At 51.5% G+C, this 22,919-nt stretch overlaps 1 protein-coding gene and 1 long non-coding RNA gene across 7 annotated transcripts in view; one reads left to right on the forward strand and one right to left on the reverse strand.

Annotated features, from left to right (window-relative positions):
• The window catches only part of LOC118006663 (peroxisome proliferator-activated receptor gamma coactivator 1-beta-like), a 107,854-nt gene that overhangs the window by 54,315 nt on the left and 30,620 nt on the right, over nucleotides 1–22,919 (forward strand). The window lies entirely within an intron of this gene.
• LOC118006665 lies at nucleotides 2,217–5,907 on the reverse strand. Its single transcript, XR_004678151.1, has 3 exons — nucleotides 5,595–5,907; nucleotides 5,017–5,137; nucleotides 2,217–2,328 (listed from the first exon to the last, which is right to left on the reverse strand). It is a non-coding gene; the product is annotated as an uncharacterized LOC118006665 (long non-coding RNA).

The raw sequence follows: 22,919 nt of genomic DNA on the forward strand, positions 1-22,919 counted from the left end.
AGGGGATAGGGTCAGAGGACGAAGCAGACTCCCCGCCGAGCAGGAAGCCCGATGCGGGACTCGATCCAGGGACTCCAGGATCATGACCTGAGCCGAAGGCAGTCGCTTAACCGACTGAGCCACCCAGGCGCCCCTCGTTCTGATTTTAGATACAGCCTTCAGCTTGGAGATTGGGTTGACGGGTCCGCTGCAGATTAGAAATGGTACCTAAGCAGAGACGAGTGGAACTTGGTGAAGACAGCAGGCTCACAGCGGGGAGACGGGGAAGCCAAGGCTCCTGCTGCCCATAGGAGCTGATGGTGGAGGGCAGAGATGGGCCGCCCTGAAGGCCCAGAGGCCCGAGGAGAGGGGCTGCACGGTGTCAAAGGGCCGCCTTGAGCAGGCAGTGGTGAAGATGATGGTTCCAGGGGTCAGCAAACTAAGGCCCTGAGGGCCAAGTCCACTCAGCTCTGTTTTTGTAAATAAAGTTTTATTGGAACCCAGCCCCACCTCTGTGGCTGCTTCTACCCCCCAGCCTCAGAGCTGAGCAGTTGACTTTGGAGCCATTAAAGGCTTGAAAGTCTCAAATACTTAGGATCTGGCCTTTTACGGAAAACGCTTGCCAACCTCTGATGATTTGAGCTGTGAAGGAAGGGTTGAAATGCAGCCTCTGTTAGAGCAAGACCAGGAGGTGTGAAGTTCCTTGGAAAAGGCCTTCCAGACAGACTGGCTGATGGTGGTGTCATTCATGCGTTGGTGCTTTAATGAATGGAAAAGAGCCATATTGATGGTTCAGATCATCTGGATTTCACAGACTTACCAAACCTTAAGACTAAGACGGATGTTAGACGGTGTCTAGTTTGTCTGTTTCATAGCCCTATGGGGAAACTGAGGCCCGGGGAGGCAAGGGACTTGCTTAGGAGCACGTAGTCGCAGCTCTCGGTCTCAAATGGAGCCCAGAGCACTTGGTGCTGATTTGCTGTTTTGCGGCACATGCGTGTGCAGGCATTGCACAAGCAAAAATCTCTGAACTGCAAAATGGCAGAGATGTGTTTGCCTCTAAAGGGCAGTTGCTTATTTTGTCTCTTCTGTGTCCGTTGCCTGAGCATTTGGAGAAGCGGGGCAGGGATTCCTGCTTTGCCCTATATAAGGAGCCTGTTGTCCCGGCCAGGCCCATCCCATGGCAACAGGGCTAAAATGGAAACAGGGAGCTCTGTTTAAGGCAAAGCCCCTGCACTACAGCTGCCTCCCGCCTGCCACGGATGGAGCATTGTCTGCGGGCACCTGCCCTTCCTGCTGGAACCAGATTGGAAGGCAGGCACTGGGGGCCGCAGTCCTGAAATGGGTCCTTTGTGGGGTCGGTACCCCCAGCTGTGTGCCACCTGTGTCCAGGGCCATGGGGAGTTCCCCAGAGGCCGCTCGATGCAGGCTGAGGGTCAGTCAGAGACTTTCCCCTCTCTGAGCCTCAATTTCCCCCTGTAGAAAAGAGGAGGTTCAGAGGCAGTTCTGTCCAAGGATTCTTTTCAGTCTGTTGTTCTGTAACTCCCGTGGAGAGGCTCTGAAACCAAAAGGGCTTTGTTCTTATTCTAGCAGAGAGGTGAGATAGCATGGCTTAGGGGTTCAGGTTTCTGGGTTCCCATCCCAGCTCAATGACTTGCTTAGCTGGGTGTCTCCAAGGGAAGTCAGCAAACCTCTCTGGGCCTCCACTCTTCTCATCTGTAAAATGGGGATAAGAAGGGAACCTCCCCCATGAGGTACCTGCAGCTCTTGTTTGGTTAAGGCATAGGAGGGGGTTGGACTAATGGCTGTCAAGGTCTTTTCCTACCTGGGGTTCTGTGGTTCTAATTCCAGCTTTCCAGCCTCACAGGCAGGTGTCCCCACTTTCCCATTGTTGACTAGGGAGTTTCCAAGCAGAGGACACTCCACAGCTCTGGAAACCTGATCGGGAGATTAGAGGCCCGGAAAAGGCAGTTGAGGAGAAAGGAGCTGTGGGGAGTTTCCAGGGCACGCAGGCAAATGTGAGTCCAGGTGTGAGTGCCACGTCCTGCCAGCCAGCTCCCCCGGGCGGAGTGGTTCAGGAGGGGCACGGCTTCTGAGTGGGAGGAGGTCGCAGCATCATGAGGCCTGGGATACCATCCCTTCAGCCCCACCCCTCTGCATTTTTCTGCACAATCATCCTTCCCTTGTCTTCTGTTTGGGGATGATTTTTAGAAGGGATACAGGAGAAGGAAGAAGTCTTTTTTTTTTTTTTTTTTTTGAGCAGTATAACACAGTGATTGAGAACCTGGCTTCAGAGTTGGACGGCCCTCAGCCAGCTAGGGAACCTCACTGGGCCTCCTCAGCTTCCTCCTGGAAAATAGAAATAATAGCAGCTGTGAGGATTAAATGACAGAATGTGTGTCAGCTCAGCCCATTTTCCTGCACAAAATAAGCTCAATTAGTAAAATCTGAAGAGTGCCTACTGTGCGCCAAGATATAGTGGGAAACGAGCCAGACTAGTTTCTAGCAATCGGGAACTTCCATTGTAGTGAGGGTGGACAGACAACAAACACATGAAAAGATCGGACAAGATCATTTCAGACAGTGATGTGGATCATGAGGGAAAGAAGACAGAGCCATGTTATGGACAGTGTGCCAAAGTGGGGGAAGAGTACTTTATAGAGTGAGTGGTCAGAGAAGGCTTCTTTGATGAGGTGACATCTGGTCTCAGCGTCAGGAAGGAGCCAGCCGTGCAAAAATGGCTTGTGCAAAGGCCCTGGGGCAGTGACCAACTTTTGAGTTCTAAGGTACAGAAGAATGCCAAGATGTGGGGGGCATGGTGAGTGAGTCAGAAAGCGGCCAGAGAGGATGCTGGCAACGTAGGCGAGGGCCTTATCAGCCATGGGTGTTTGAATTCCATCCTAAGTGCAATAGGAGAGTCTTTGGAGAGTTTTGAGTAGGGAATGGGGCAACATAGTCTGATTTACATTTCCTGAAGATGATTTTGGTTACTATGGGAGACACCAATTTGGGATGGGATGGGTAAGTATGGAAGTGGGAGACCTGCTAGGCCGCCCTGTATGAGTCTAGGTAAGAGATGTTGGTAGCATGGGCTAGTATAGTGACAGCAGAGGTGGAGAGAGAGTGGACAGGACTGGCGGCCTATGGATTGAGTGTGAGGAAGAGAGAGGTGTGCCAAGTGTTGCTCCTGAGCGGTTGGGTGAGGGTTTTTGCCACTTCCTGACATGAAGACTTGAAGGAGAAACTGGCTTGGGTGGAAATAGAACTCCATTTGAACATGAAGTTCAGGTGCCAATAGTTTGAGGTGCCAATAAACCAACCAAGGGGAGATGTCAAGGGACAAGATTTGAAAGGGCTCCTTTGCCAGAGTAGCCGAGGACACAGCTAATGTAGGAAAGGAACCACTTTGTTTTGAGCTGAGATAGCCCAAGTGCACATCTAGCTGGGGCTTAACCCTCTTCCAGCCCTAAGCTTCTGGATTAGCTTTAAGGACCTCCCGTACTCACTTGATAGCCCTTGCATGACCCACATCCCTCCCCTGGGCCCTTCATGGACTCAGGGCTGCTCCAGCCACTCCCCGAAAGGACTCCTGACTCCTCTCCTGACGGCATGCGCCTGGAGCCTTGGGCCCTGTTGTATGTGGGGGCGGAGCCCGAGACAGCTTGAGCCAGCCAGGCACTGTGTGAAATGTTTTATAACTGAGCTTCTTAACCTTCATGTCCACCAACCCCAGGGGTTAGAATTTGGGGCGGGGGGGGGGGGTCTGTGAATTTGGGTAGGAAAAAAAATTATCTCTAACCTCTAAGTGAATTTTTTTTTTTTGCTAACCTCTAAATGAAATTTAGAATTTCCATTCATTATGAACATAGATGACAAACTGTGAAAATATTAGTGGGACCTGTGATTTTTATCACCAGTGGAAATCACGGATACTTACATATCACATTACAGTTATTTCAGTTATCTGGAAATATTTATGCTCATTGCAGTTTGAAATTATGGGTAATTATAGGAGCACCTGGGCGGCTCAGTCAGTTGAGTGTCTGACTCTTGATTTCAGCTCGAGTCATGCTCTCAGGGTTGTGGGATTGAGTCCTGGCATCAAGCTCCACGCTGGGTATGGAGCCTGCTTGGGATTCTCTCTTTCCTTCTACCCTTCCCGCCTCCCTCTCTTGAAAAAAAAAAAAGAGAGAGAGAAAGGGAGAAATTACAGGTAATTATTATACTTGCCACTAGAGCTTATGATTTAGCATTGTAATAAGGAAGCATGTTCTATTACCGTAACACAGATTTATTCTTCTTAATATTTTATAAATGTGTTTTGATATTATTGCTTTCCTTTATAATGCTGTTTTACTTTATGCATTTTTTTGTTTTTATTTTTTATTTTATTTTTTTTTAAAGATTTTATTTATTTATTTATTTGAGAGAGAGAGAGAGAATGAGAGACAGAGAGCACGAGAGGGAAGAGGGTCGGAGGGAGAAGCAGACTCCCTGCCGAGCAGGGAGCCCGATGCGGGACTCGATCCCGGGACTCCAGGATCATGACCTGAGCCGAAGGCAGTCGCTTAACCAACTGAGCCACCCAGGCGCCCTATTTTTATTTTTTTTAAAGATTTATTTATTTGACATACAGAAAGAGAGAGAGAGCAGGAACACAAGCAGGGGGGGAGTGGGAGAGGGAGAAGCAGGCTTCCCGCTGAGCAGGGAGCCCAATGTGGGGCTCGATCCCAGGACCCTGGAATCATGACCCGAGCTGAAGGCAGTCACTTAATGACTGAGCCACCCAGGCGCCCCAACTTTATGCATTTTTAAAACATTGTACTTACTTTATGCATCCATAAACATTCTGAGAAGTTTATAGGCCTCACCAGATTGCCAGTGGGACCTGATGACTCAAAAGAGATTGACTCCTGCTTTACAAGCATGATCTTATTATTCTCATTTTATAGATAAAGAAGCTAGTCTCAGAGAGGGTGAGTATCTTGGGCAGGGTCACACAGCTGGTTGAGTGAGTGAGCTGAAATGAAAGCAGACCTTTCTGATTCCAAAGTCAGTGTTCTTCACAGACCCGTTGCTGCCTCCAAAGTAGTCCTGTCAGTTCAATTGATGACTGATTTAAACAGATTCCACAGCACAAAAACCATTCGTATTTTATCTGAAAAGATTAATACAGCTTTTGCATTCCAGTACATAGTATACCTTTGGGTTTTAGGAATAGAAGAAAGTTTTCCTTGCCAGTGAAATGATTTAGCTTTCCATTGTGCCAGATCTTGGAGGGTGGGGGCGGGGGAGGGGGTGGAGGTCCGAGAAGAGGCCCACGCCTGTCCTGTGCATTTAACTATTTCTCAGCCCACCACTGCATCCCCGGTGGGTGTGTGTTCAGAGACAGAGGCATTGTGGCCCCAGCTCAGTAGACTTTCATGCTGCATGTGGGGAGCCGCCTAGCTCACTGAACAAAGGAGAAAAGTGAGGCCTTGGGCCATCGGGTGGCCTGCTTGTAGTCACAGAGCTCCAGCTAATGGAGTTTGAGTTCCCACTTTTCCCCTCACTGCAACCTTGGTCCAGTTTCAGTATCACTAACTTAGCTGTGTGATCTCAAGCACCTTACTTACCTAGGACTCCGTTTCCTCATCTGTAAAATGGGCTGGCCAGTGTGTCTGTCTGCCTTTACTTGGCTGTTGGACAGTATCAATGAGATGTCCAAAAGTGTGTTCTCAGAGGTCCTCAGGCAGGGGCTGGGTACGGAGGAGGGCAGGGCCCCCCTTGCTGCCGAAGAGGCAAGATGGGATCGTCGCCAAGGCCGGGAGCTACGTCTGACGTATGGGTCCAGTCTCAGCTAGTGCCCAGGGCTTCCTAGGTGAGCAGTCAGAACTGGTTGACAGGGGACAGACTCCCTGCCTCTCATCTTTGTCTCTCTGTCCCTTCCTCAGAGCCCCGGCACCAGACGTGGTGGCTTTATTTCACGCACCTCTATATTTAATAAGTAGGACCATGACGAGATTTGGTGACCTCAGGGCCCAAATGGACCGTCTGCTGGCATAAGCGGTGCTTGAGTCATTTCCCAGGGATGAGCTCTGGGCAGGTTTCCAGGAGCTGAATTTACCCTCCCCGATTCTCTGCTTTCCTCTTCGCCTCCCTGCCCCCAAGTTCCATTTTTGAGTTTCCAACTTCATTGGCTTTGGGACGCCATGGACCAAGATAGAAAATGAAATAGTTATTCATTCCCTGAGGCTCTCCATCCCCCTGCCTCAGCAGAGGCTCCGGCTCAGTGTGGGGGAGACTGTGGAGGCCCAAGACACTGACTCAGGCCCTGGGGCTCCTGCCTGGCTGGGGGCTCCCTATCTGGATGCACTGGAGGACAGAGGCTCAGTGACCTGTGTACCTGAGAGATGCAGGCAGAATATGGTAGGGATTGAGAGGAGGGACAAGCTGGGACGATCAGGGCAGGCTTCACAGGGGAGGAGGCATATGACTTGGACCTTGGAGGATGGGTTGCAGCATATATATGACCAAAGGAAAATAAAACCTTAAAAGAGTAAAGAAGGACTTAAAACAGAAAGTAAATATTCTTTGACCTTCCCCTGTCCCCAACCAACTCCTTTTTCCCATTTCTAATATTTTTCTAATATTTTCTTCTCTTAATATTTTCTTGTGTCCTTCTAGTGACAGTCTATGAATATGTGAACTATGCATCTATTTTTCTATCCATCCATCATTTTTTATTAAAAGCACAGACAGGATCATAAAATGTTAACTTCCCCTTTTCACGTGGCAAGCCGTCTTGGCCACCTTCTCACGGCAGCGCACGCGGGGGCAGGTTGCTTGAACTGGTCGTGTGGTCCTTGCAGGTGGCTGGGAGGGCACGGCAAGATGAGAAAACTCACAGTGTATGCGAGGAGCTTTGGTGAGGGCCCGCGGGGAAGCAGTATTGCCAAGTGGCTGGGAACCGAGCCTGACCTTTGCATTTGGAAGGTGTGGGGTTGAATCCCAGTTCTGGCACTTTCCAGCTGTGTGGCCCCCGGCAAGTTTCTTCACCTCTCTGAGTTTCAATGTCCCCATCTTTCGAATGGCGCTAATAACGTTTCCCTTGGGGGGGGGTTAGGGACTTGGAGTGAAAGCACTTACCACTTGCAAAGGCACCTGGCAAACGAGCAGTCGCCCGTTTTTGTGGATCGTGCTGTCGTGTATCATATGGGGCAGGGGCAGCCGAACCCTGACAGGTAGCGCTAGGTGCACGTGGGGGGTTTCTGAGCGACATTTGAAGAGAGGAGGGCCAACAGATCTATCTGAAGCTTAAAATAGCCTGGAAGTGCAAGAACAACAATAAATAAATGGGTTCCGGATGCTTTTAAATCTTGGCATTTCCTGATCTCAGCTCCGCTGGTCCAGACAGCTTCATCAGCGTTTACTGCCGAGGCCGGCGGCGCACGCCTCCCCTGGCCGTGTCCCAAAGCTGCTTTCAAGAAAATCAGATCTAGAAGCGTTTGGATCTCTGGCACTGGGCCAGCGGGTCATGGATACAGGTTGAAGATCAGGCAGCATTGGGGTTTGTTCCGTGTGTGTGGAAAGTTAAGGCCGAGGGAGTGAGGGGGTGAGGGGGTGAGGCAGTTGCCCAACAATGGGGTTATTCATTCACCACCCAAGTGTTGATTAAGCACTTACTATGTGCCAGGTGCCAGGGATAGAACAGTGAGCATTAATCAGATGCCCATTCAAAAAAATGTTCAATTACTAACTGTGATAAGTCCTCAGGGACCTCCAGAAGGCTGCGAGAGGGCGCAGTAGGGCTCCTCAGGTGGTCTTCGGGGCTCAAGGAAAGTTTCCCCTGGGAAGTAAAGAGTGAAGGACAGATGAGAGAGAGAACTGGGCACAGTAGGTCTATGGGTGGGGACGACGTTGCAGGCAGAGAGAACAGCACACGCAGAGACCCTGTGTGGGAAAAGACCCTGGCAAGTGCTAGTGTGGAAAGAAGGCCAGTAGGGCCAAAAGTGGAGGTAGGGGTAGGTTAATACTGGGACAGGTAAGCGGGAGCCAGATCACACGGGGGGCCTTCCAGGCCTCAGGAAGGATTTGGGTCTTTATCTGGGAGGAATCGGGGGCAGGCTGGGTATTAAAACAGGGCACAGGGGGATCAGATTTGCATCTTGACAAGATGGCTCTGGTGGCTCGTGTCCAGAAGCTTGGAGGGGTCTAGAGTGGCTGCCATTCAGGTGTGAGCTGATGGCAGTGTGGACTGGGTCAGTGAAGGGTTAACCCAGTGACCAGGTGGTGAGGAAGCTCCAGCAGCCCAGAGAGGCTGCAGCTGCGCCAGCAATTGCTTCAGGACTCTTGTGTAATAGTCTCACTCGTGGTCGTTTTTTGAGTACTTACTCTGCACCAAACGCTCCACAAAGCCCTTCTCCTTAAACTCTCTAAAGAATATCATCTTCTGTTTTCCTGAGATTTAACCAAGGGGGTTAAATCACTCCGCTAAGATCACAGAGCTCAGCCCCGCGCTGTCCAGCACGGTCCCTGGATCAGTGTCCTCCAGTCAAGTGTGACCCTTCTCAGGGCTTGGCCCGAGCCCCTGGCTTCTGTCTGGTTGCTCCAGTGACCATGGGCGTCCTGTCCACCCTGGCCACAGGGCCAGTGCAGAGCCTCCTGGGAAGGCACTGTCACATGTTGGCCTGAGGGGACACCGTGTGTAGCCCTTGGTCCTCTGTCCCCCCCAGCCCAGCGGCTTCGGGCTGTGCCCTGGTGCAGCACGTGAGCTGAAACGGCCGTGTCTCTGGGCTTCACATGTCGCCTGCCTCCTGGGGATTCAGATGGTCTCTGCTGCTTGTTTTTTGTTTGCTTCTTCTGCTTCTTTATTTCCTCTTCTGTCTTCCTTTCCCTCTGCTCCCACCCTGTCCCCATCTGTTGCTGCCCCGTGGGGGTCTTTTCTTCGCCTCGCAGATGTGCAAGCAGGACTCAGAATGGAAGGAGAGGCCTTCCAGGAAGGAACAGAACCAGCAGTTTGGGCCTGTTATCTGCAGGGCACCGGGCAGGCACCATCTTACGTAACCCTCACAGCCGTCCCTCGAGGGGTGCACGTCATTATCTGTCCTCTACACAGGGATGCTGGGGCTCAAAGGATTGAGGTGCTGAACCCAAGATCACATGCAACAACGTCATTTAAAAACGTTGGCATCCCAAACTTGAATGTGCCTATGAATCATCTGGGGATCTTGTTTAAATGCACATTCTGATTCAGGAGGTCTGGAATTCAGCATGACAGTCTGCAGAATTTAGTAAGCTCCAGATGAAGCCGATGCTACCGGTCCATGGATCACACTTTGAATAGCATAGCGAGGAGCTAGCAGATCTTGCACATGCCCTCCTGTGACGCCCATGTAGACACATGCCACCACGAGCTCCATCCCTCAGTGGCCACCACTGATTGTGCCATCTTTCCCCCTTGTTAGCAGCTGCTGAGGGGTCATCTGAGGCTTTCGCATCATGCCCAGCACATCACGGGCTGAGCCTGCACATCCCAAAGCCTCAGGTGACCGACCATGGTCTCCAGTGCTGGCCAGTGTTGGAATATAGGGAAACTGAGGCTCAGAGAAGTAAAAGTCCCTCTGCTTGCTGCTCTGCCTACTTGTGCTCGCTCTCTCTGTCAGATACATAAATAAAATCTTAAGATTTGATTTATTTGAGAGAGAGAGAAAGCATGAGCAGGGGGAGGGGGAGGGAGAAGCAGGCTTCCCTCCGAGCAGGGAGCCTGACGCGGGGCTCGATCCCAGGACCCTGGGATCATGACCTGAGCTGAAGGCAGATGCCCAACCGACCGAGCCACCCAGGCACCCCTCTCTTTAGCTTTCTGTGTGACTTTGGGCAAATTATTTCCTCTCTCTGAATTTTAGCTTCCCCCAACGGAAAAATGGTTTACCCTTTGTCTTGTGAGGAACAGATGGGAGAAGGTCTAGTATACAGCATAGAGGATTCTTAGGAGCCCTAAGACCTCCAATCTGAGTAGGGTGAAGGACACCTCACGTGGCGGAAAGGCAGGCTCAGATGACACTGACATGCGGGGATGGCGGGAACTCCGCTCCCCACTTCCTGCCTATGTCCCATCAGGCTTCGGTGATAATTGAGCACTGTCAGATGGTTTCCCATTCATAGTTTGGGTGCGTGCTCCTCCACCTTTAGTGCTTACTAAACAAGCCCTGCTCTGGCCGGGAAGCCGGTGACAGTACCACCTCATGGGACACAGGAGAAGAAGGGAATGGAAATGGGGGATTTGTCCGGATGCAAATCTGTTTTATGTTCCCAGTCAACACACTTCTGCGTAAGGCAGGTCCACCTGTGGCTGGGAGGAGCCAGCGCCTCAGCCATGGGGGACACGAGGGAGAGGGGGTCTGCTAAGGAGGCCTTCTTGGCCTTCCTTCTTGTCTGGCCCTTGCTGACCACATGACCGGGGAGGGCCTGCTGAGGCCAAAGAGAATCCGTTTCCCACCAGCTTTATCTGGGAGCCCGTGGGTCTGGGTTTCTCATCATCTGACCCACTGGAAAAGGAAAGGCAGGAGTTTCCATAAGGGAATAAATGGGTGTGGAAGGAAACCACCCCCTCCCCACCCCCAGGAAAGGCAGGGGGTGAGTGTGAGGGAGACTTTGCAGAGATCACAATGATGTGAAGCAGAGATGCCAAAACTGCCCTGGGAAATGGGGCCTCTGTCCCGACCCCCCGTCTGCCTCACCCAACCCACAGAGGTTTAATGAGTCCCCACTCTGTGCCAGACACTGTTCCCCACACCGGGATTTGACAAGAGGCCAAGCCCAGTCCCTTACCCTGGTACAGTGTACATTCTGGAGGGGAGACAGACAGTCCCTGGGTTTGTGCCGTGGGTAACATTCACTGTGACCAGGTGAGTCGGGTGTTGGGAAAGGCCTCTCTTGCTGAGACTGAATGCTGGTAACGTGGCCAGGGACCTGGGGAGGTGTCTCAGGTGGGAAGCCCAAGCCCAGAGGGTTTTGTTGCAGGGAGAAGGCGGCCACTGTGTCTGCCGCGTGGGGAGGGTGGGAAAGTCCCAACACATGGTCGGGGAGGGGGCAGGCCAGGCCGCACTAGGCCTTATAGCCTAGTGAGGACTTTGAGTGTTTGGCTTTTAAATAGGAGAGTGAGTGACTAACCCTTAGTCTCAGCTCTGCCCCCCTGCTCCCCTGTCCCCCTTGCCCTCTCGGGTGGGGCCTTGGCTCCCTCCTCTGTTGGTCTACACCAGCAGCTTGCAGCCTGGGCTTCCCGAACCCAGAAAGAATCTCCAAGGTACTAGCAGGGCTTTGAGAACATTTTCCCCTCCCCATTATTTCGAAGTCTAGTAGATAAACTTGCACAGAGCAAGGGAAAGAACTCCCCCACCACCCACAGGGTTACTGACAGCTGTGGTCAACCTGGGCCGGGGCAGGAGGATGTAACAGCAGAGGGCTTGGTAGCTGGGTTTGGATTCACATTCTGCTTAGCATAAAGTCCTGTTACCTCCCTGAGCCTTACTTTTCCATCTGCAGATTGGGGGAGTGCCCCCTTTGCTGGGCTCTCACGTGCCCCCCAGGTGCTCTGAGTGGTGGATACCACCTACTTGGGGACTGGCTTGTTCGGCTGAGGATTCAAATTAACCTCCGAAAGCCCTTCCGTGGCCCATGAAATAGTGCGTGTGAATCTGTATGAGTCTGTATGAGTGAATGGGTATGGGGAAATCTGGAATTCATGTGCAAAGTATAATGTCACCGTGTTTCTAATATGTAAGAAAGAAATAGAAATTTGGCTTTTGGTATATTTGTGTTTTGCCAAGCTCATAATGTTGAGTTCACTTCGGTTCAATTGGAGTATGCTGGGTTGCCACGGTATGGTTTTTAGTTAATAAAAATGGGAAAAACTAATTAATTAACTCCCTCCTCATCTCTCCCACTTCAAAGCCCAGGGCCCTGGTGGGCTGTGGGAGAGATGATGCAGGGGGTTCCCCAGGGAGCCCAGCGTGGGAACCACGGGGCCAGATGGGCTGGGAGGCCCCTCCTGGCTCCCACGCTGTGCAGCAGCCCCAGCAGGGGGGCAGTTGCGGCTTGAGCGGCTGAGCGCTGCTGAGTCATCTCGCCCTCAGCGGGTCCTGTGTGCTGCCTGGCGAGCTGAGGCTGGTGTGCCGGTGGCTGAGCCCTGGCCTGGGCTCTTGGGGAGCTGGCTTCCGCCAGGCTGGGGGGTGGGGATCCTCAGCTGCCCACCACCCCTCCACCCACCCAGGCGTCCAGTCCCTGCTGGGACCCCCCAGGAGCCAGCCACGTTAGCGCTGCCCTTCCTGGTGGGAGTGCTGCCCTGAGGCTCGCGGGCACGGGGGCCGAGCTGCAGTCGGCGCTGGGCAGCACCGGTCTGGAGATGTGAGCTGGCACCTTGCTGGCCTGTTGAGCGTGACATTTCCTCAAATGCCACAGAGGGGCTGCCTGACCTTCACTCCCCAGCCAGGACCCCCTTTCTGCCTCCTTCTGGATTATTTATAACGGTGCTAACAGGCAAAAGGGCTTCTCAGCCGAGCCCTGGCCCAGCTCTCTGAGTGTCTCCTGGCAGCCGGGGTAAGAGACACATAAATAGAACCAAAGAACACGGACACTGAGGACCCCAGAGAATGCCTCCAGACGGAGTGTGCGGGCTCCTTTTTTTTTTTAGGTCTCTGGGACTTTTTAATATTTATTTTTATTTTGTTGTGGTAAAATAATACATAACATAAAATTGAGCATTTTTTTAAGGGTCCAGTTCAGGGCCATTCAGCACATTCACAATGTCATACAAATATCACTACCATCTGTTTCCAGAACTTTTCTGTCATCCCAAAGCCAGGTGCTCTTTCATGGCTGGTACGTGCTAGACCACCCCCCCCCCCCCCCGAGGAAATTCACATTTTGAGGAAACCCCACAAAATGTGATGAGGAAGGACAGTGCCAGCCAGTTCAGGATTGCTGTAACTTGATTAGAATGACGGCAGTCGCCCCTTTCCGCAGCATGGAGTGGGCACGTTTCTCAGGGTGAGCTGAAACCCTCTGCCTTTCTTCCCATTCAGGAAAGGGATCAGGACGGGAGGGGATGTCCTGGTTGCAGGGAGAACGGTGAATCTGCTCTTAATCGCTTTCTCTCCTTTTTTTTTTTTTAAGATTTATTTATTTATTTTATTTATTATTTTTTTTAAAGATTTTTTTGTTTATTTATTTCACAGAGACAGCGAGAGAGGGAACACAAGCAGGGGGAGTGGGAGAGGGAGAAGCAGGCTTCCCGCTGAGCAGGGAGCCCAATGCGGGGCTCGAACCCTGAGCCGAAGGCAGACGCTTAAGGACTGAGCCACCCAGGCGCCCCTATTTATTTATTTATTTTAGAGACCGTGCACACGCATGCGTGCACGTGGTTGGGGGGGCAGAGGGAGAGGGAGAGTCCCAAGCAGACTGTGCAACCAGCATGAAGCCTGAGGTGGGGCTCCATCTTACAGCCCTGAGATCATGACCTGAGCTAAAATCAAGAGTCCAGCGCTTAACCGGTTGCGCCACCTGGGTGCCCTTAATCTCCTTCTCTTCTTTTTAAAATTTTATTATTTATTTATTTATGCATGCATGCATGCATGCACTAGCAGGGCAGAGGGGCAGGCAGGGAGAAGCAGGCTCCCCACTGAGCAGGGAGCCTGATAGGGGGACTCCACCCCAGGACGCTGGGATCATGACCTGAGCCCCAGGCAGACACTTAACCGACTGAGCCACCCAGGTGCCCCATCTCTTTCTCTTCTTAAGCAAATCTATTCATTTAGCAAACTTCACTCCTTTCCTTATAAATAGGACACGTGTGTTGCAGCTCACCTCCGTACTGAATGCTGCTTCCTGCTCGGTTGGACCATTCACTACCTTTGATAAAAGTTTAACAACAGTTCCTCACATGCAGACAGCACTTCAGAGTTTTCCCAAACATGTTTCCATCTAAAACACCACACTGGACAGGCCTGGGATAATTCCACAGCCACCAGAGGGTACGGGTCCCTTTGTAGAGATGAGAAACGGAGGCCAGAGCGACGTGATCTTGGTCGTGATTGATCTCCCTTTAGTCATCTGCACATACTGTCTCATCCAGGCTGGCGTTAGGGTGAGGCAAAGGAGACACGTGGCTCAGGCACAAAATTGATGGAGATGCCAAAAAAAGTCAGTAATTAAGAGAAATCATATTTTATTTTGTTTTATTTTTTTTTTCATATTTTCTGAAAGCTTTTTTTTTTTTTTTTTAAGATTTTATTTATTTATTTGAGAGAGAGAATGAAACAGAGAGCATGAGAGGGGAGGGTCAGAGGGAGAAGCAGACTCCCCGCCGAGCAGGGAGCCCGATGCGGGACTCGATCCCGGGACTCCAGGATCATGACCTGAGCCGAAGGCAGTCGCTTAACCAACTGAGCCACCCAGGCGCCCCAAGAGAAATCATATTTTAATGCAACGTTTAAAAAGAATGAGTTGGCACCTAAATATCCATGCAGAACAAACACCAAATCTTTATTTAAAGGCAGGAACAGGAGGAGTACCATACAGAGTCACATAGGTGCCTGAGCAAAAGGAAAAATCAATGCTACTGGCCTGTCTTTTATTTAGAATTTGGTATTTTGCTCATCATGGGGTTTTTGCATTAATTTTGATTTTTTTCAGAGTGTTGCATTAGATATGATCTATCTTGATTACAGAGGGTTTTTTTTTGGTGCCCAAGGGGGGTGCCTCCCTCCCCTCATCCTAACCCTGGCTCTGATTCCATCTTCCGATTTCTGTGTACTAGTGTGACGGGGACCCACCTCCCGGGTCCCCAGGCCGCGGGTTGCCGTATGCTAAAGCCTTTCTACCACTCCTGAGAGTGGCATTTGCTCTCTGAGTCTATTTTTGTGCTTGCCCTTCAGCGACTGATAAAATGTTGCTCTGGGTCGAGCTGATGTGTTGAAATGGTGAGTGTTCATGTCAGGTGGTTTGTGTGATCCGATATCTTCATTCTTGACCTCGAAAAGGGGCCTGGAACCAGGAAAGAAAAGGAGCTTTTGGCAGTTTTGCCCCCACAGAGTTGGACAAAACTGGAAATCATGATCTGGTCACGGAGGCTACTGGGCATTTTGGCCTCGTCTTGGGGCTATATGGGAAAAAAATATCCCCGTTGCCTTCTTCTTACTTTCAGGCCCAGTTTACCAGGCACGGCCACATTGATTTCATTTGGTTTACTGAGCACCTACTCTGTGCTGAGTACCCGCTCGGTACTGGGGAAACAGCAGGGACCAAGACAGACATGGGCCCCGCTCGCAGGGAGCGACGAGTCGGGACAGGTGACAGCGCAGAGGCGGATGCGTGAAAACTGGGGACGAGCTCTGGAGAGGGCTGGTGGTGGCAACTTCATAACAGCGTCTGTGTACTTAGTGCCTTGAAACTGTACACTTAAAAATGGCGGAAGTGGTAAATTTTATGTTCTGTATATTTTACCACAAGTTTTTTACAATTCTGGAAAAAAGGAGGGGGGAGGCTCTCGGAGCAGAAAGTGCTACTTGAGGACATGGCAGCAGGGTGACGTTCCGGTAAGAGGGCGACGGGGCAGCCGCTGTGGGATGCAGTGGTCAGGACGGCCCAGCTGGGAGAGACGCTTCATCTGCCGTGGGAACGGTAAGAAGCCACCAGCCACCAGCCGGGTGAAGATGCAAAGGAGAGGAGGCAGGCCGGGCGGAGGGAGCGGCCGCCCAGAGGCCCCAGGCTGGAAACTCAAGCCCTACAACCGTTCCATGGGGGAGGCTGGTCTCGGGAGATGCCAAGAGGCCAGGTGACGCCCTGTTAAGTAGCAAGTGACTAGCCAGAGCCAGTTCTTCTCTGCAGATCTTAACAACACCTACCTGCACATGCTGTGCGGTTGACCGAGCACTTTTCCTGCCACCCTCCCTTGGATTCAAGAGCCCTTGAACTCAAGTGCATAAGATGGACTGCAATTGCAGACAGGCACAATGCGCGGATCACACTGTCCCCAAAACACCTTCGCTCGCTCCCTTGCTCACTCAAGTGGCAGAGTATATACTTCAGCCTTTTCCTGTTTTAAAATCAAAAATGCAGTGCACACCACCTTCCTGGGCCCTGGGGGCAGCCTGTGCCTTCTGAAAGGCAGCCCTGACAGGTGCCAGCAGGGACGCAGTGGGGCCTGGGCGTAGCTGCCGAGGGAGGGGCACCTGGGCCCTGGCCGGGCCGTCCAAGAGCTGCTCCACCCCAGGTGACCTCGCTGGGCACAGCTCCAAGAGACTTTGCAGATCTCTGTTGGATAAGGGGCCGCTTGGAGACAACAGGGAGGGAGAAAGGAGATGTAAAGGAGTAAGATAACACCCACCCCAGGAGACTTTCTGCCTCAGTTTCCTTAGCTGCAAAGTAAGAGATGAGTCTCTACAAGTCTCTGCGGAGTCTTCCAGCGCCCAGCACCCCCGGTTCGGTGCTGTGTTTGTAGTCCGTCGTAAGGATTGATTTCCTGTGCCTTGCAAACCATGTACAATCATCTTATCTGAGGAGAGTGGGAACAGTAGCTGGGGGTGGCAGGGCGTTGTGGGGACGGGAGAGGGGAGTTCTTGGAAGAAGTCAGTGAAAGTATACAAAATTATGAAACATAATAACGAAGCCACGTGACATGCACAGTATTTCCAGTCTTTTGCTCTAGGGCTGTTTGTGGTGCCAGCGCCGAAATCCCAGCTCATCTCCTGCATAGGCCACACCCACAGCACCAGGGCGCCTGTTTCCAGATCGGGGATTCATTCCGTGGGATCAAGCATTTATAGTAACACACGGGTTTGGGAAGAAGCACAGCTGACCCCCAGTAAACACGCAACCCAGCCGGCGGGTACCCTAGAGAGTCCTCTCTGCGGCTCTGGGGCTCTGTGGGCGTCCGTGAACACTTGTCACAGGAGGAGATGGACAACGTTGGCTAACGTGCCTGGCGGGTTAGGAGAGCTCCATCCTTTTTTTTTTTTTTTTAAAGATTTTATTTATTTATTTGAGACAGAGAGAATGAGAGAGAGAGCACGTGAGAGGGGGGAGGGTCAGAGGCAGAAGCAGGCTCCCCGCCGAGCAGGGAGCCCGATGTGGGACTCGATCCAGGGACTCCAGGATCATGACCTGAGCCGAAGGCAGTCGCCTAACCAACTGAGCCACCCAGGCGCCCCAGGAGAGCTCCATCCTATTGCCCTGCCTACCGAAGGTCGCTGGTAACTGGTCAACTTTCCTGGTGAGCTGGGTCCGGCCTGGTCTTGTAGCCCAGTTTGGAGTCCTGGAACCCGTTTTGCTCTCCGGGCTGGAGAATGCACTCTCACCAGACCTTATGTCTTTCTGTGGGTCACCTTTACACGAAGCCCTGAGCGGGCAGCTTGAGGGGTGGGTTGAGGAGCTTAGCCTTGAGTGTTTTGGTGGGAGAGCCTTTCAATGGCCTGGTTTATCTAAGCTCTGGGTGTTTATTCTTTTAGGCTGGGCTCAGAACCCCTCAATTTTCCGGGGCACCTGGTGGCTCAGTCATTGAAGCGTCTGCCTTTGACTCAGGTCGATCTCAGGGTCCTGGGATCGAGCCCCATGTTGGGCTCCCAGTGCTTGACGGGGAGCCTGCTTCTCCCTCTCTGCTGTTTCCCCTGCTTGTGCTTTCTGGCTCTCTCTCTCTCTCTCTCTGTCAAATAAATAAATAAATAAAATCTTTAAAAATTTTTTTTCTACTTATTCTTTCTGTAGCTTCACTTTGTGTCTGTGGCTCCTGAGTCTTATTTCAGAGGATGGTGTAAGTACTTCTGTGTGGACTAAGATCAGTTACTCTTCTTACTGTTCTCCTAGAAGACTCTTTAGGAGTTTTGTACTAGTTTGGAAGACAGTGGGAAGATTAGATTTTTTTTTTTTTTAATGTAAGAGAGATGAATTAGTCATAGCTTTTTCACTGATAGGTGACAGAAACTCCACCTGGCATGTAATCTGGAAAAGGAACTTTTTCACTCATATAACTGCAGAGTAAAGAGAGTAGACTGGCTTCAGGCACAGCTGGATCCAAGTGTTTAAATTACTTTATCGGGACTCTCATTTCAATTAAATTTAGCCGGCTGAGTCCCTTTGTTTAAATGCTCTAGCAAAGTCTTGGTGTTCACTCTGATCCACCCCTGAACCAGGTGAAGTACTTACTTGTTGTGGTCACTGGATGAAACATTTTAATTAGCCAGACTGTGCTTACCTGGACCGTCTGGGTGGCATGGAGGGGCAGCTTCCCCAAGAAATATCAGTAGGCTGCCACCATTAAGAAGGGGAATGGGTGGGAGGCCAGCCAGATAACAGAGGTGGGAGGAGAAGAAAACATCTGTTTAATGAAATGGCTTTGCAGGGACTTCATGAACATCTACCTTACTTCCTTCTTAGGAGGCAAATATGGGTCCAGAGTCATCGGTCTAGACCAGGCCAGTTCTAATTGACTAGTAGTGGTTACTAAGACTCCATGTTGAGCAGGCTTGGGGCTCAGCAGGAAGTATAGTGGTATTCAGTTAGTGGTATCCGCCATGGTTAGGAAGGTGGGGAGGGTGACCCCACTGCCAGGTACCTGCCACCCTAGCAGTTCCCATGGCTGGTCTGGGCATTCCTGAAGGGAAGACTTGGCTCAGACCATCAATACAGCTTCTTGTCGGTGGAGGAGGCTCTGAGCGACAGTAGCATGTCACCCTAACTCCCATCCTGTACTAGAGTCTCCAAGATGGTGGTCAAGAGGTCTGTCAGGCCCGGCTGGGGGCTCTGTTCCACGCCATCCCAGGCAGGTCTGGAGAGAGCCAGTGTAGTCTGGCTGTCAGGGCAAGGTTATTTCTCCCACAAAAACCATGAGCGATGATAAAACTGGGATCAGGGGGCTGGTGGAGGTTGAAGGAACACAGGGTTGGAAGAGCCAGTAGGTTTAGGACTGAGGGGATGAGTCAGAAGACAAGGTCAAACATTGACCTCCTGAGAGCCCCCGTTTTTCCATCAGTCAAGTGGGGATGCTGACCATTGACCACTTCCTGCATCTTGGGAAGGTACCAATGAGACCATAGCTCTGAATGTCACTTGAAAGTCAACTGTAGGGGCTTATCTGTGACCACCACTCATGGGGTGTCTGATGTATGCTAAGCTCCCAACCAGTAATGTTGCTTTATCTTTGTACGAACCCTAGGACGCAGGATTATTTTTATTATTCCTGTTTCATCAATAGAAGCTGAGGCGGCCAGGGGCGCCTGGGTGGCTCAGTTGGTTAAGCGACTGCCTTCGGCTCAGGTCATGATCCTGGAGTCCCTGGATCGAGTCCCGCATCGTTTCTCCCTCTGACCCTCCCCCCTTTCATGCTCTCTCTCTCTATCTTATTCTCTCTCTCAAATAAATAAATAAAATCTTTAAAAAAAAAACAGCTGAGGCAGCCAAAGTTATGTCCTGACCTCAGAGAGTTAGTGTTAAGCGGCAAAGCCAGGGCCCAGACCTTTGTCTAGGCCTCTTTCCATTTCATGACAGTCCTTCCACACTCCACCTTTGTATCCCCCTCGGGAAATTCATTCATTCATTCATTTATTAGTTAAGTGCCAAGTTCTACCTAGATATTTCCTGAAAGCCTATGTGGATTTCAGAAACTAGATTAGTACAGAATTGTACAGAATGCTTGAGCAAGAGGGGTCCACAGGTCTATCTCTTGGATGTTCTCTTTCCTAGAGAGGCAGTGAGAACTGAGAGGGCAGGTGACATAGTGAAGTGCGCACATGGTGAAAGACTCATGGTGAGTGTGGATGGGCCCAGAACCCAAGTTCTGTCACTGCAGGCTGCCTTCGTCCCCCTCCTGCTTCCTTCCGCTCAGTAACTCTGAAAATATGCTCTAGGCCAGGGACTAAGCTTGACGATTGGCTGATTGTAGTCAGGAAAGTGGAGCCACCAATTTTTCCTGAAGATGCATTCTTTCTTAAGCAGGGAATCGATTTCCAACAAGATACACAGGCTTCCAATGAAGCCACTTATGTGAATCTGTACAAAACACCATTAATCCACTGCTAGGGTTGTTTATCTCCCTGGCTGGGGCAGCCACGGCCTTTTCAGATCCGGGATATGATGCTGCTGGAGGAATGGGTACAGAAGGTTCCCCAACCAGAGGGGCATCCCATGGCAGGGGTGTAAGCGGACCAGTGGTGGGGACCCGAGGGGGCCATCTGCAGGAGGCCAGTGCACAGTGGCCCCAGGCCTGTCCCTGCGCAGCCATGAACTTGCCATGTGACTTGGATCTTTCTCAGCCCATGTCCAGAAGCCCCCACCTTCCTTCCCATCAGTAAATGGGAATAAATGGTCCTGAATGTTCCTTTCCACTTTCAGAAGCAGATGCCAGGTGATGACACACGCTTTGCAGGGAGCAAAGAGACTTGGCTTTGAATCTCAGCTTCACCATTCTGGGACCCTGGGGGCTGTGGGTTGAGTTGTGTCTTCCAAGAGAAGATACGTTTGAGCCCTAACCCCCAGCACCTGGGGATGTGACCTGATTGGGAGATAGGGTCTTTACAGAGGTTATTAAGTTAACGTGAGGTCATTAGCATGGGCCCTAATCCAGTATGGCTGGCCTCCTTATCAAAAGGGGAAGTGTGGACACAGAGACAGGCACCCACAGAGGCAAGACGATGGGAAGACATACAGGGAGAAGGCCATCCACAAGCCAACAAGAGTGGCCTCAGAACGAGCCACCCCTGCCAACACGTGGAGCTCAGCCTTTTAGCCTCCAGACCTGCAAGATCAAACATTCCTGTCGTTGAGGCCCCCAGCCTGTGGTGCTTTGTTACAGCAGCCCTGGCAGACTGCTACAGGGGACTGGATCTCTGAGTTCCCCGAGGAGTGACATGGGCGTAGGGACACCTGCGCTGCAAGGGTTGCTTTAGGAATCCCTTAGTGCCGCCCCTGACATTTGGTAAGCGCTCAGTGGTAGCCATGGCTCAGTCCCGTGCTCCGTGCTGTGCCCCCCAGCGCCTCTAGGGGGCCCGCAGAGGAGGGACAGGACAGACCGAGGCCTCAAGTCAGACCTTTCAAAGAGAACTGGGTCACCAAGGCACCCCTTCGAAAAGCCTCTCTAAATATGGAGAAGGCCAGAGAAATCACTATTAATGCAGTGCTTAATGGTTTTTAGCCAGAGAGTGGCCTCAGCCCTAATCGACAAGGCCTCGAAGCTGAGGTTTCTTTATTTTTATGTCCCGGGTACACTTTGAGTATGTTGAGCTGCTATGAATAATCAATGAGTGCAGTAGTCATGGCCATTTTATGGGTGTTCTGTAAAGGAGGCGGCATGGTTCTGATGGGAAGGACACTTCCTGGATGACCCTGAGAAAATCCATTATCCTCCTTGGGCCTCAGTTTCCCTATCTGCAAAGGGAAGAGAGTAGACCAACCAGGCCAGGGATTCTTATGCTGCATTTGTGAAGGCCTGGGGGTTAAGTATAAATTTCTTGCATACACATGCATTGCTCAGACGTATTTTATGGGCAGCAAAAATGCTATCCATAGCTCTTGTCTGGTTCTTGAAGGGGCCTCTGACTCCCAGATTGTCTGCAATGACTTTCCTGGACAACCTCTCAGGGCTGCTAGTTCCTGGCCGGTCTGCAGTTCTGGGACTCTGATTTTTTTTTTTTTTTTTAAGATTTTATTTATTTATTTGACAGAGAGAGACACAGCGAGAGAGGGAACACAAGCAGGGGGAGTGGGAGAAGGAGGGTTCCCCGCAGAGCAGGGAGCCCGATGCGGGACTCGATCCCAGGACCCTGGGATCATGACCTGAGCTGAAGACAGTCGCTTAACCAACTGAGCCACCCAGGCGCCCCTGGGACTCTGATTTTATAGTGGTTTCTAAGCCTCAAGAAGCAAGTCCTACAGTGGCTTCTCTGAGTTACTGGGATGAGAGGGATCAGGGACAGAGAGCTCATCACTGGGGGCTTTGCTGACCAGGGAGACCCCAGCTGCCCAGCACTCAGGGGTCTCTGCTTTGGCCCTCCCTCCTGCTCCACAGCCCTCGCCGTGGCTGAGTGGTGCCTCCCAGCCCCTCCACTCACCCCTCTCCTGGATGCTACACCTGCCTAACCCATCTGCCTGCTTCGACGCTGACCCCACCCCCATCACATTTGGAGTAAAACCCAAATCCCTTACAATCCCTCCCTGATCCAGCCTCCACCGGCCTCTCTGAAGGCATCTTCCCCCATCCCCCCTGGCTCCCTGAGCTGCAGCCTCACTGACCGTTAGTCAGGGCTTCATGCTTTAGCCTCGGCCCACGCTTGGGTCTTTGCCTTGCTGGGCCCTCGGCCTGGAACGTTCCTCCCCACATCTTCCACTGCCTGACTCCTCCAAGTCTCAACTCAGACACCAGCTCTTCAGGAAGCCCCCCCCCCCCCACTAACGCAGACTTCCCTTCCCTCTGTTCTCCTCCTTCAGTGCACCTGGCCCGTTTCCTTCAGAGCACTGACACGACCTATAAGGAAATATTGATGTGTTTTCTTCCCTACCAAAATGTCAACTCGTGGGGGAATAAACTGAGTCTTACATGTCTCAGTGCCTGGCTCATAGTAGCATTTAATAAATGCTGGAACACACTCACTCGCTTGGCTAAAATTAAGATGACTGACAACACCAGGTGCTGGGGAGGGTGTGGGACAGTGGGTCCTCTCAGTACAGCCGGTAAGCGTGGACTATGGTACAACAATTCTGGAGAGCAATTTTGTCATTTTTACAAAATCACATACACTTATTGTATGACCCAGCCATTCTACTCCCAGGTATCTGCCCAAGGGAACTGAAGACCTATGTCCACACAAAGACTTGTACACACATATTGCAGACCTGTCCACCATAGCCGAAGACTGGAAACAGACCATCTAGAACAGGCAAGACCGCTGCATCCCCACGGTCTGATGGGACAG

The sequence above is a fragment of the Mirounga leonina genome, unplaced genomic scaffold (assembly GCF_011800145.1).
Source record: "Mirounga leonina isolate KUSES-001 unplaced genomic scaffold, KU_Mleo_1.0 Mir_98, whole genome shotgun sequence".
Classification (NCBI taxonomy): domain Eukaryota; kingdom Metazoa; phylum Chordata; class Mammalia; order Carnivora; family Phocidae; genus Mirounga; species Mirounga leonina.